This window comes from Leucoraja erinacea, chromosome 1 (assembly GCF_028641065.1).
Source record: "Leucoraja erinacea ecotype New England chromosome 1, Leri_hhj_1, whole genome shotgun sequence".
Taxonomy (NCBI): Eukaryota; Metazoa; Chordata; class Chondrichthyes; order Rajiformes; family Rajidae; genus Leucoraja; species Leucoraja erinaceus.
The window spans coordinates 107,699,401-107,712,332 of record NC_073377.1 but is presented as its reverse complement, the minus strand read 5'-3'; positions in this window follow the sequence as shown (position 1 = coordinate 107,712,332).

Sequence of the window (12,932 nt, the reverse complement as noted above, 5' to 3'; positions counted from 1 at the left end):
GCACAGCTGACGCACCTCGGTCTTACCTTGTGGACTATGAGGGAACAGTCTACCGCAGAAGTCGTCAACACCTGCTTGCTGTGCGAGAACCCCGTCTGCCGCCGGCAGGACCCTATGCTCCACCGCTTCAGTTCCAGCCGTTCGCTGCTGAACCTTCTACCGATCACCGCATGCCCCACACTCCTCGCTTGTCCCATACTCCTCCACGAGCAGCGGCCGTGACTAACCGCGGGATTACCTCTCCTGCACACTTCCCCTTTCAGCCACCACAAGCTTCTCCCACGGCTTTTCCGCTTCTGGGTTCGCCCCCTCCCTCTAATCTTTCTGGTGAAGGAGGGGAGGATTTGATCCGTACACGTTCGGGCCGCATTAGTAGACCGCCTGATAGATATGGAGAATTTGTTTCAATTTAATGGCATGGGTGCTCACTATACTCACTCTTTAAGGGGGGAGGATGTAGATTGGTAGATTGGTAACCAATCATATATAGGTTAGCATCACTAACCCCGCCTTACTGTATCATTTATATTAACACCTACTTCCTATGCTACGCAGTTCGGTAGCAGACAGGATGCAGTGACAACTAACATGCTGTTAAGTCTGTATGTGGATTAAACATGATCTTAAACTACGTGTTGTGTAGATGTCATATTTACACCTAGTGTATGCCTAGTTGACTGTGCCTGAACCCCTCTCCTTTACTCTCTCTACACATAGGAACACCGCAAGGCTGCATAGTCTCCCCTCTCCTTTACTCTCTCTACACCAACGACCGAACCTCCACAGACTCCTCTGTCAAGCTTCTCAAGTTTGCAGATGACACAACCCTGATTGGACTGATCCAGGATAGGGCGGAATCTGCCTACAGACAGGAAGTGACACAGCTGGTGGCCTGGTGCCATCGCAACAACCTGGAGCTTAATGCTCTTAAGATGGTGGGCTTGATTGTAGACTTTAGGAGAGCTCCCCCTCCCCTCCCCCTACTCACAATCAACAACACCACAGTCACATGTGGAGTCATTTAAGTTCCTTGGAACCATCATCTCCAGGGACCTTAAATGGGAGGCCACCATCGACTCCACAGTCAAAAAGACCCAACAGAGGATGTACTTCCTGCGGCAGTTGAAGAAGCACAATCTGCCACAGGCAATGATGGTCCAGTTTTTTACTGCCATCATAGAATCTGTCCTCACCTTCTCCATCATGGTCTGGTTTGGCTCAGCCACCAAGCACGACATCCAGAGGCTACAGCGCATCGTTTGACCAGCCGAGAAGGTTGTTGGTTGCAACCTTCCCCCCCCCCCACCCCCCATCAATGAACTGTACACTGCAAACGCCAGGAAGCGAGCGGGTAAGATCATCTCTGACCCCTCTAACCCTGGCCACCAACTCTTTAAAGCACGTCCCCCCCAGAAGGCGACTCCAGAGTGTCATAGCCGCCACAGCCAGACATAAAAACAGCTTTTTTCTACAAGCAGTAGCTCTACTCGACAGCCAAAAGTCTGTAGCCTCCTTTTGCTCTGGTATTTTATTTTTCACATGTTTAAATTATAATGTTTTATTTTTAATTGTCTATGTCATGTTGTTGCGTGCAAAGCACCGTCAAATTCCTTGTGTGTATACATACTTGGCTAATAAAATGTATTCAATTTGAAATTCAAATCATTTTGCCTTTCATTAAACTGATAGATCATGAAGGGTTCTGCATGGATGCCTTAAGAGGATGGTTGTAAAAGCAGCAAATGCTGAATTACTCAGTGCAATCTCTGAAGAGATAAGAATGTTAAGTTTAGATAAAAGATCTGTGACCCAAAATATTTACTTTTTATGCTGTCTAACCTTTTGGGACAAATGCTTTTTCAGTTTTTCTTTCAGAATTTCACCATCTGCAGGTTTTTACTGCAAGATTGTCGCTGTATTGAAAATGTTGTGAAACCCACCTTCTTACAAAAATATTCTGTATTTGAGCAGCCTTGAAAATCTTTGTACTCAAGAGAATGATTCATTTCTTCTGCCTAAACCGTAAAACATAGAACAAGACATGGAACAGCACAAGAACAGACCGTTTGCCCACAATGCCTGTGTGGAACATAATGCCATGAAAACTCATAACTATCTGCTCATGATCCATCACCCTCCATTCCCTCCATATCCATGTGCCTATCCAAACGTCTCTTAAGTGCCACTATTGTACGTGCCTCCACCACCACCCCCGGGAGTGAGTTACAGACACTCACCACCCTCTTTGTAAAAATCTTGCCACATCTTCTAGGGTGGCACGGTGGCGCAGCAGTAGAGTTGCTTCCTTACAGTGCTTGCAGCACCAGAGACCCAGGTTCGATCCCGACTATGGGTGCTGTCTGTACAGAGTTTGTACATTCTTCCTGTGACCGCGTGGGTCCTCTCCGAGATCTTCGGTTTCCTCCCACACTCCAAAGACATAGAGGTATGTAGGAAATTGGCTTGGTATAAGTGTAAATTGTCCCTAGTGTGTGTAGGATGGTGTGACTGTGCGGCGATCACTAGTCATTGCGGACCGGTAGGTCTGTTTCCACGCTGTATCTCTAAAACTAAAAACTAAACAAAAACATTGCCCATCTCACCTTAATGCAAAGTCCACTAGTATTTGATATTTCCATCCTACAAAAATGCTTCTGACTGTTTACTCTATCTAGTCCTCTCATAGTTTTATATACCTCTATCAGGTCTCCCCGCAACTTTTGGTGTTCCAGAGAAAACACGCAAGTATGTCCAACCTCCTCCTGTAGCTAATAACCCCTAAAATTCTGGTAATCCTCCTCTGCACCCTTTCGAATGCCTCCACACCCTGCATGTAATGGTGCAACCAGAACTGCGCACAATATTCCAAATGGAAAGTTGTAGAAAGCTACAACATGGGTTTCTGACACTTTTACTCAATGCCCCAGCCAATGAAGCCAATCATACCATACGCCTTCATTACCACTTGTATTGTACTGGCCTTTAAATGACTCACACGTGTCACTCACTCACTTGTGTTGCCTTTTTTAGGGAGTTATGGACCTTGACCATTAGTTTGGAGGATGTGGAATCGGTATGGGTAGAGCTGCAAAACACTAAGGGGCAGAAAACGCTGGTGGGTGTTGTGTACAGGCCACCTAACAGTAGTAGTGAAGTTGGAGATGGTATCAAACAGGAAATTAGGAATGCGTGCGACAAAGGCAAAACAGTTGTAATGGGTGACTTCAATCTACATATAGATTGGGTGAATCAAATTGGCAGGGGTGCTGAGGAAGAGGATTTCTTGGAATGTATGCGGGATAGTTATCTAAATCAACATGTAGAGGAACCAACGAGAGAGCAGGCTCTTTTAGACTGGGTATTGAGTAATGAGGAAGGGTTAGTTATCAATCTTGTTGTACGTGCCCCCTTGGGCAAGAGTGACCAAAATATGGTTGAGTTCTTCATTAGGATGGAGAGTGACATTGTTAATTCAGAAACAATGGTTCTGAACTTAAAGAAAGGTAACTTTGAGGGTATGAGACGTGAATTGGCCAAGATTGACTGGCAATTAATTCTAAAAGGGTTGACGGTGGATATGCAATGGAAGACATTTAAAGACTGCATGGATGAACTACAAAAATTGTTCATCCAGTTTGGCAAAAGAATAAATCAGGGAAGGTAGTACATCCATGGATAACAAGGGAAATCAGGGATAGTATCAAAGCGAAGGATGATGCGTACAAATTAGCCAGAAAAAGCAGCATACCGGAGGACTGGGAGAAATTCAAAGACCAGCAGAGGAGGACAAAGGGCTTAATTAGGAAAGGAAAAATAGATTATGAAAGAAAACTGGCAGGGAACATAAAAACTGACTGCAAAAGTTTTTATAGATATGTGAAAAGAAAGAGATTAGTTAAAACAAATGTAGGTCCTTTGCAGTCAGAAACAGGTGAGTTGATCATGGGGAACAAGGATATGGCGGACCAATTGAATGACTACTTTGGTTCCGTCTTCACTAAGGAAGACATTAATAATTTGCCGGAAATAGCAGGGGACCGCGGGTCAAAGGAGTTGGAGGAATTGAGTGAAATCCAGGTTAGCCGGGAAGTGGTGTTGGGTAAATTGAATGGATTAAAGGCCGATAAATCCCCAGGGCCAGGTAGGCTGCATCCCAAAGTACTTAAGGAAGTAGCTCCAGAAATAGTGGATGCATTAGTTATAATCTTTCAAAACTCTTTAGATTCTGGAATAGTTCCTGAAGATTGGCGGGTAGCAAACGTAACCCCACTTTTTAAGAAGGGAGGGAGAGAGAAAATGGGGAATTACAGACCAGTTAGTCTAACATCGGTAGTGGGGAAACTGCTAGAGTCAGTTATTAAAGATGGGATAGCAGCACATTTGGAAAGTGGTGAAATCATTGGACAAAGTCAGCATGGATTTACGAAAGGTAAATCATGTCTGACGAATCTTATAGAATTTTTCGAGGATGTAACTACCTGTAGTAGCGTGGATAGGGGAGAACCAGTGGATGTGGTGTATCTGGACTTCCAGAAGGCTTTCAACAAGGTCCCACATAAGAGATTAGTATACAAACATAAAGCACAAGGCATTGGGGGTTCAGTATTGATGTGGATAGAGAACTGGCTGGCAAACAGGAAGCAAAGAGTAGGAGTAAACGGGTCCTTTTCACAATGGCAGGCAGTGACTAGTGGGGTACCGCAAGGCTCAGTACTGGGACCCCAGCTATTTACAATATATATTAATGATCTGGATGAGGGAATTGAAGGGAATATCTCCAAGTTTGCGGATGACACTAAGCTGGGGGGCAGTGTTAGCTGTGAGGAGGATGCTAGGAGACTGCAAGGTGACTTGGATAGGCTGGGTGAGTGGGCAAATGTTTGGCAGATGCAGTATAATGTGGATAAATGTGAGGTTATCCATTTTGGTGGCAAAAACGGGAAAGCAGACTATTATCTAAATGGTGGCCGATTGGGAAAGGGGGAGATGCAGCGATACCTGGGTGTCATGGTACACCAGTCATTGAAGGTAGGCATGCAGGTGCAGCAGGCAGTTCCGAATGGTATGTTAGCTTTCATTGCAAAAGGATTTGAGTATAGGAGCAGGGAGGTTCTACTGCAGTTGTACAGGGTCTTGGTGAGACCACACCTGGAGTATTGCGTACAGTTTTGGTCTCCAAATCTGAGGAAGGACATTATTGCCATAGAGGGAGTGCAGAGACGGTTCACCAGACTGATTCCTGGGATGTCAGGACTGTCTTATGAAGAAAGACTGGATAGACTTGGTTTATACTCTCTAGAATTTAGAAGATTGAGAGGGGATCTTATAGAAACTTACAAAATTCTTAAGGGGTTGGACAGGCTAGATGCAGGAAGATTGTTCCCGATGTTAGGGAAGTCCAGGACAAGGGGTCACAGCTTAAGGATAAGGGGGAAATCCTTTAAAACCGAGATGAGAAGAACTTTTTTCACACAGAGAGTGGTGAATCTCTGGAACTCTCTGCCACAGAGGGTAGTTGAGGCCAGTTCATTTATTTTAAGAGGGAGTTAGATGTGGCCCTTGTGGCTAAGGGGACAGGGGGTATGGAGAGAAGGCAGGTACGGGATACTGAGTTGGATGATCAGCCATGTCATATGGAATGGCGGTGCAGGCTCGAAGGGCCGAATGGCCTACTCCTGCACCTAATTTCTATGTTTCTATGTTTGACTGCAAGATTTCACTGTACCCAAATGTGGTTAAAAGTCAGGCCATTAATTGTATCTTTTCCCCTTACATTCAATCTCCCAAAGTGCAAACCTCACACTTGTTTAGATTAAACTTCATCTGACATTTCCCCGCCCATTTATGGACAGTCCACAAATCCGAGAAAAGGACAAACTGAATCATGTGTTGGGAAGTAAACCTGGCCAGGTGACTGGTGTTACAGTGGAGGAAGCATTTTGGGGATCACAGGTTTTATGATTGTTTTGAATAGGAAGAAGGCTGGGCCTTGCTAAATTTGATGCACGGTTGGACCAAGGCAGATTGCAACATTATTAAACAAGAGCTTGGGAGGGTACACTGGAAGCTGCTGTAACTGCTTCAAGGGCGGCACGGTGCGCAGCGGTAGAGATACTGCCTTACAGCGCCAGATACCCAGGTTCAATACTGACTGCGGGTATTGTCTGTACAGAGTTTTTACCTTCTCCCCGTGACCTGCATGGGATTTCCCTGGGTGCTCCGGTTTCCTTCCACACTCTAAAAACGTACAGGTTTGTGGACTAATTGACATGGTACAATTGCAAATTTTCCCTAGAGTGCAGGATAGTGTGTGTAGGGAATTACTGGTCGGCAATTACCGGGGCGACGGGCCTGTTTCCACATCGTATCTCTAAACTAAACTAAAGTAAACTAAACTAAACTAAATTGGGCAGGCCCACATCTGACACATACAGTATGGGTCATTTAAAGGCCAGTTCATCTATATTTTGGATCTGCATATTGCAGTCAGGAGGAGGGATAACTATGGAAAAGTAAATTTGGTCAAAAATTAAAAGGAATGCAGCAAGTTTAAAGAGGATGGAATCATACAGGGTATTTGAGGAATACAAAGAAAGGAGGAAAGAACTCAAGCAGATGTTTAGAAGGGTCAAAATATGCTGTAAAATAGCTTTGATGAGTTGGAATAAAGAAAATCCCAAAGTGTTTTATGGCAACATTAAAAAGAAGAGGTTAAGAAAGGAGAAAGGACTGCACAAGGATAACGGAGGGGATTTGTACTTGGAGTCCGGGGTTTTAGGCACGGCACTAACCAATAACTTTGCATCTGTTTTCACTAGGGAGATGAACATGGGGGACAGTGAGATCAGTGTGGAGAATACTAACATGCCTGGGCAATGGAAGATTAAGAAGGATGAGACATTGGGGCTCTTGAAGACCACAAGGATGGATAAATCCCCAGGACCTGATGGGATCTATCCCAGATTATTGAGAGAGGCAAGTGAGGAGACGCGAAAGTGTTGAAAATGATCCTGGAGGACTGGAGCACAGTTAATGTTGTTCCTTTATTTAAGAAGGGAAGTAGGGAGAATCCAGGTGATTACAGACTGTTGAGCCTCTTTTCAGTAGTTCAGAAGGATTCAGCAGGATAGGATTTACTCCAGTCCATTTGGGAGAGAATGGTTTTATTAGCGACAGTCACCATGGCTTTGTACACGGCAGGTCATGTCTTACTAACTTAATTGAGTTTTTTGAGAAGGTGACAAAGATGGATGATGTCTATGTGGATTTTTAGTAAGTGCAGTTCTGGTCACTCTATTACAATAAGGATGTGGAGGCTTTGGAAAGGATGCAGAGAAGGTTTACCAGAATGATTTGTGGATTAGGGAGTACTAACTATCGGGAGAGATTTGACATCCAGATTGTTTTATCTGGAATGTTGCGGGTAAACCTGATTGAAATATATAAAATTATGAGAGGGATAGATAGGGTAGACTGTCAGAATCCTTTTCCCAGGGTGGAAAAATCAAATACCAGAGGTCATAGCTTTAAGGTGAGAGGGGCAAAGTTTAAAGGAGATGTGCGGGGCAAGTTTTTATTTTTACACAGAGGGTGGCTGGAACATTCTGCCTGGTTGATGGTTGAGGTAGATACGGTAAAGGCATTTAAGTCTTTTGGAAAGGCATATGGATAAGCAGGGAATGGAGGGATATGGATTATGTTCGAGCAGATAAGAGTTAGTCTTGGCATCATGATTAGCACAGACTTTGTGGGCTGAAGGGCCTGTTCTTGTGCTGTACTCTTCTATGTTCTAATTCTGTAGATGATCTATGTCCCACTGTATACCTTGACAGCCCTCCTCACAGTCCATGACCCCAACGATCTTGGTGCTATCTGCAAACTTACTAACCAAGCCGCCGCCTACATTTACATTCAAGCCATTTGTATTTCTATATATATATAGTCATTTATATTTATATAATCAGTCAAATAATCATCATTAACATCTTCATTTAGATATTTAACATATTCCTCTTTATTCTAATTAATTATCGCAACACACAAAGCTTTTATTTGAAGTCTGACCTACATATCCGATGTGAGAGTAAAATTATCCTAAAAGTTGATTACTCAAGACATTTTCAGCCTGTGCAATTCTGTGGTTAGAAACTCAGTGCAAAGTTCATGCTTATGTCCATTTCAAGCATTTCCAGTCTCTCAATTTCCACCTCCAATCCCAGATTTATTTGGATTCCTGGGTCTCTGGTCCCAGGCTCTGTTCTGTCCTTCAGTCACAGGCTTTCTGGTCTCTGGTCCCTACTCACAGGCTTATTCTGACCTCTGGTTATTCTGGTTACTGCTCTGTCTGGTCCATCTGTCTCCGGTCTCTCAGTTTCTGTTTTAAAGTCTCTGGCCACTGTTCCCAAGTTCATTCTAATCTCCGGGTCTTGGGTCAGGACAGATATCAGGTGAGTCAATGTAGACACAAACATAGAAACATAGAAGCATAGAAATTAGGTGCAGGAGTAGGCCATTCGGCCCTTCAAGCCTGCACCGCCATTCAATATGATCATGGCTGATCATCCAACTCAGTATCCCGTACCTGCCTTCTCTCCATACCCTCTGATCCCCTTAGCCACAAGGGCCACATCTAACTCCCTCTTAAATATAGCCAATGAACTGGCCTTCGACTACCCTCTGCGGCAGAGAGTTCCAGAGATTCACCACTCGCTGTGTGAAAAAAGTTCTTCTCATCTCGGTTTTAAAGGATTTCCCCCTTATCCTTAAGCTGTGACCCCTTGTCCTGGACTTCCCCAACATCGGGAACAATCTTCCTGCATCTAGCCTGTCCAACCCCTTAAGATTTTGTAAGTTTCTATAAGATCCCCTCTCAATCTCCTAAATTCTAGAGAGTATAAACCAAGTCTATCCAGTCTTTCTTCATAAGACAGTCCTGACATCCCAGGAATCAGTCTGGTGAACCTTCTCTGCACTCCCTCTACCGGAGACACAAAATGCTGGAGTAACTCAGCGGGACAGGCAGCATCTCTGGAGAGAAGGAATGGGTGACGTTTCGTGTCGAGACCCTTCTACAGATTGATGTCAGGGGGGTGGGCGAGACAGTCAATGTTATAGATTCATAGAACCATACAGCAAGGTAATAGACCCTTTGGCCCAACTCATCCATGCTGACCATGATGCCCAAACTAAGCTGATCATTGGCTATATTTAAGAGGGAGTTAGATGCGGCCCTTGTGGCTAAGGGGATCAGGGGTTATGGAGAGGAGGCAGGTACAGGATACTGAGATGGATGATCAGCCATGATCATATTGAATGGCGGTACAGGCTCGAAGGGCCGAATGGCCTACTCCTGCACCTAATTTCTATGTTTCTATTTTTCTATGTTCCATTTGGTCTATATCACTCTAAACCTTTCTTATCCATGTAACTCTTTTATTGTTGTTATAGTACCCGGCTCTATTACCTCCTCTGGCAGCTCATTCCATAGACTTACCATCCTCTGAGTGAAAAGGATGTCCCTCAGGCTCCTATAAAATCCTTCTACTCTCACCTTAAACCTATCTGCCCTAGTTCTTGATTCCTCTACCCTGGGTAGAGCATATTCTGAGCATATTCTCCCTATCAATCCCCTCGTGAATTTTTATACCTCTACAAAAATCACCAGTTCAATTCTTGCTCTCCAAGAATTTATAGAAACATAGAAACATAGAAAATAGGTGCAGGAGGAGGCCATTTGGCCCTTCGAGCCAGCACCACCATTCATTGTGATCAGGGCTGATCGTTCCCTATTAATAACCTGTGCCTGCCTTCTCCCCATATCCCTTGACTCCACCAGCCCCTAGATCTTTATCTAACTCTCTCTTATATCCATCCAGTGACTTGGCATCCACTGCCCTCTGTGGCAGTGAATTCCATAAATTCACAACTCTCTGGGTGAAAAAGTTTTTTCTCACCTCAGTCTTAAATTACCTCCCATTTATTCTAAGACTGTGGCCCCTGGTTCTGGACTTGCCCAACATTGGGAACATTTTTCCTGTATCTAGCTTGTCCAGTCCTTCTATAATTTTAAATGTTCTATAAGATTCCCCCGCATCCTTCTAAACTCCAGTGAATACAGGCCTAGTCTTTTCAATCTTTCCTCATATGACAGTCCCGCCATCCCAGGGATCAATCTTGTGAACCTACGCTGCACTGCCTCAATCACAAGGATGTCCTTCCACAAATTAGACCAAAACTGTACACAATACTCCAGATGTGGTCTCTCCAGAGCCCTATACAACTGCAGAAGAACCTCTTTACTCCTATACTGAAATTCTCTTGTTATGAGGGCCAACATTCCATTAGCTTTCTTCACTGCTTGCTGTACCTGCACGCCAACTTTCAGTGACTGGTGTACAAGGACACCCAGGTCTCGCTGCACCTCCCCCTTACCTAACCTAACCCCATTGAGATAATAATATGCCCCCTTGTTTTTGCCGCCAAAGTGGATAACCTCACATTTATCTATATTATACTGCATCTGCCACGCATCTACCCACTCACTCAACCTGTCCAGGTCATCCTGCAACCTCCTAACATTCTCTTCACAGTTCACACTGCCACCCAGCTTTGTGTCATCCGCAAACTTGCTAGTGTTGCTCTTAATTCCCTCTTCCAAATCATTAATATATATGGTAAACAGTTGCGTCCCCAACACCGAGCCTTGCGGCACTCCACTCGCCACTGCCTGCCATTCTGAAACAGACCCGTTCACTCCTACTCTTTGCTTCCGGTCTGCCAACCAATTTTCTATCCATGTCAACACCCTACCCCCAATACCATGTGCTCTAATTTTAGTCACCAGTCTCCCGTGCGGGACCTTATCAAAGGCTTTCTGAAAGTCTAGATACACTACATCCACTGGCACCCCTTCATCCATTTTACTTGTCACATCCTCAAAAAATTCCAGAAGATTAGTCAAGCATGATTTCCCTTTCATAAATCCATGTTGACTTGGACTAATCCTTTTACTGCTATCCAAATGCCCCATTATTACCGCTTTAATAATTGACTCCAGCATCTTTCCCACCACCGAAGTCAGGCTAACTGGTCTGTAATTCCCCGTTTTCTCTCTCGCTCCTTTCTTGAAAAGTGGGATAACATTAGCTATCCTCCAATCCACAGGAACTGATCCTGAACCTATTGAACATTGGAAAATGATCACCAATGCGTCCACTATTTCTAGAGCCACCTCCCTGAGGACCCTGGGATGCAGACCATCAGGCCCAGCGGATTTATCATCCTTCAGTCCTATTAGCCTACCCAATACTATTTCTCGCCTAATGAAAATTTCTTTCAGTTCCTCTACCCCCTTAGATCCTCTGTCCTCCAGTACATCTGGGAGATTGTTTGTGTCTTCCTTAGTGAAGACAGATCCGAAGTACCTGTTCAACTCTTCTGCCATTTCCTTGTTGCCCATAATAATTTCACCCATGTCTGCCTTCAAGGGACCCACATTTGACTTTGCTACTCTTTTTCTCTTGACGTATCTAAAGAAGCTTTTACTGTCCTTCTTTATATTCCTGGCCAGCTTCCCAGAATTCAAGTTCTAGTCTGTCCAAACTCGCCCTAAAGCTCAGGCCTTCGAATCCTGGCAACATTCTCATAAATCTTATCTGCACACTTTCCAGCTTAATAACATTCTTCCTATTGCAGGGTGACCACTCCACTCCCCCAGAAAACTGATGTCCCCGATCCTAATGGGGTATTTGACATTTGAGGCAACATGGTGGGTTTTCTGTGGATTGTGAACCATCAGATGAGGTTGTGAGCCCATCTGGGATGGGAATATACAAATTAATAAACAAGTTAAATTTAGCTTGCATCACTTAAAGGAGAGGTAGATTACAGCTGGGGTAGAATCAGGGAGTCTTGCAGGAAATTAATCAGCCTGGAAACATTTAAGAAAGCCACAGAATAAACTCCAAGGATTTTGGATGCTTTACCGAGGATCTTGGTAAAGAGATGGAAAGGAGATTAGACATTGACCTAGAATTATAGTGCATCTAAAAATACACATTAAAGCAAGCAGAGCTCTGCAGGGAAAGCACACTCGGCAGTGATATTCAGTCATGCATTACACCGAGGATATTTTGCACAGTAGTCCATATATTACAAGAGAAAAATAGGTTCAAAAGGTTTTCATATAACAAAAGACAACAATAATAAGACATAAGATGAAACATTAAGGCTACACAGTGGCACAGTGGTAGATTTGCTGCCTTACAGCGCCCGAGACACGGGTTCGATCTTGACCACGGGTGGTGTCTGTGCTGAGTTTGTGACCTGCATGGGTTTTCTCTGGGATCTCTGGTTTCCTCCCACACTCCAAAGACGTACAGGTTTGTAGGTTAATCGGCTTAGTATAATTGTAAAGTGTTCCTAGCGTGTGAAGGAAAGTGTTAGTGTGCAGGGATCGCTGGTTGGCACGGACCCGGTGGGCAAAAGGGCCTGTTTCCACTCTGTATTTCTAAACTAAACTAAAAAAATAATAATAAACAGGACTAGATCATCAGGCCACTTGAGCCTGTTTGGTTGGCATCCAAGATCATATCTGTTCTTCGATCAAAATGCCATTTCCCAGACGCCAGACCTATTGCCATGTACCTTGATTCCTTCATCTCAAAATCTATGTTTTGTTTTAGAATGCAGTCAATGACTGATAATCCATAATTCTCGGGGTTGGAGAGTCCCAAAGATTCTCTGTGTAAAGAAACCTCTCCTCAATTCAACAATTTATATTTTGACATTGTGATACCTTAGACTTCTGCAATTTGCCTCCAGTAATCATTTACCGTATCCTTTCTGGCAATATTTAAAAAGAATTACAGACAGATAGTCAGTTCACTTGCTGTTTCTTAAGGGGTAAGTTGTTGCCAGGTGTTAAAGTATAA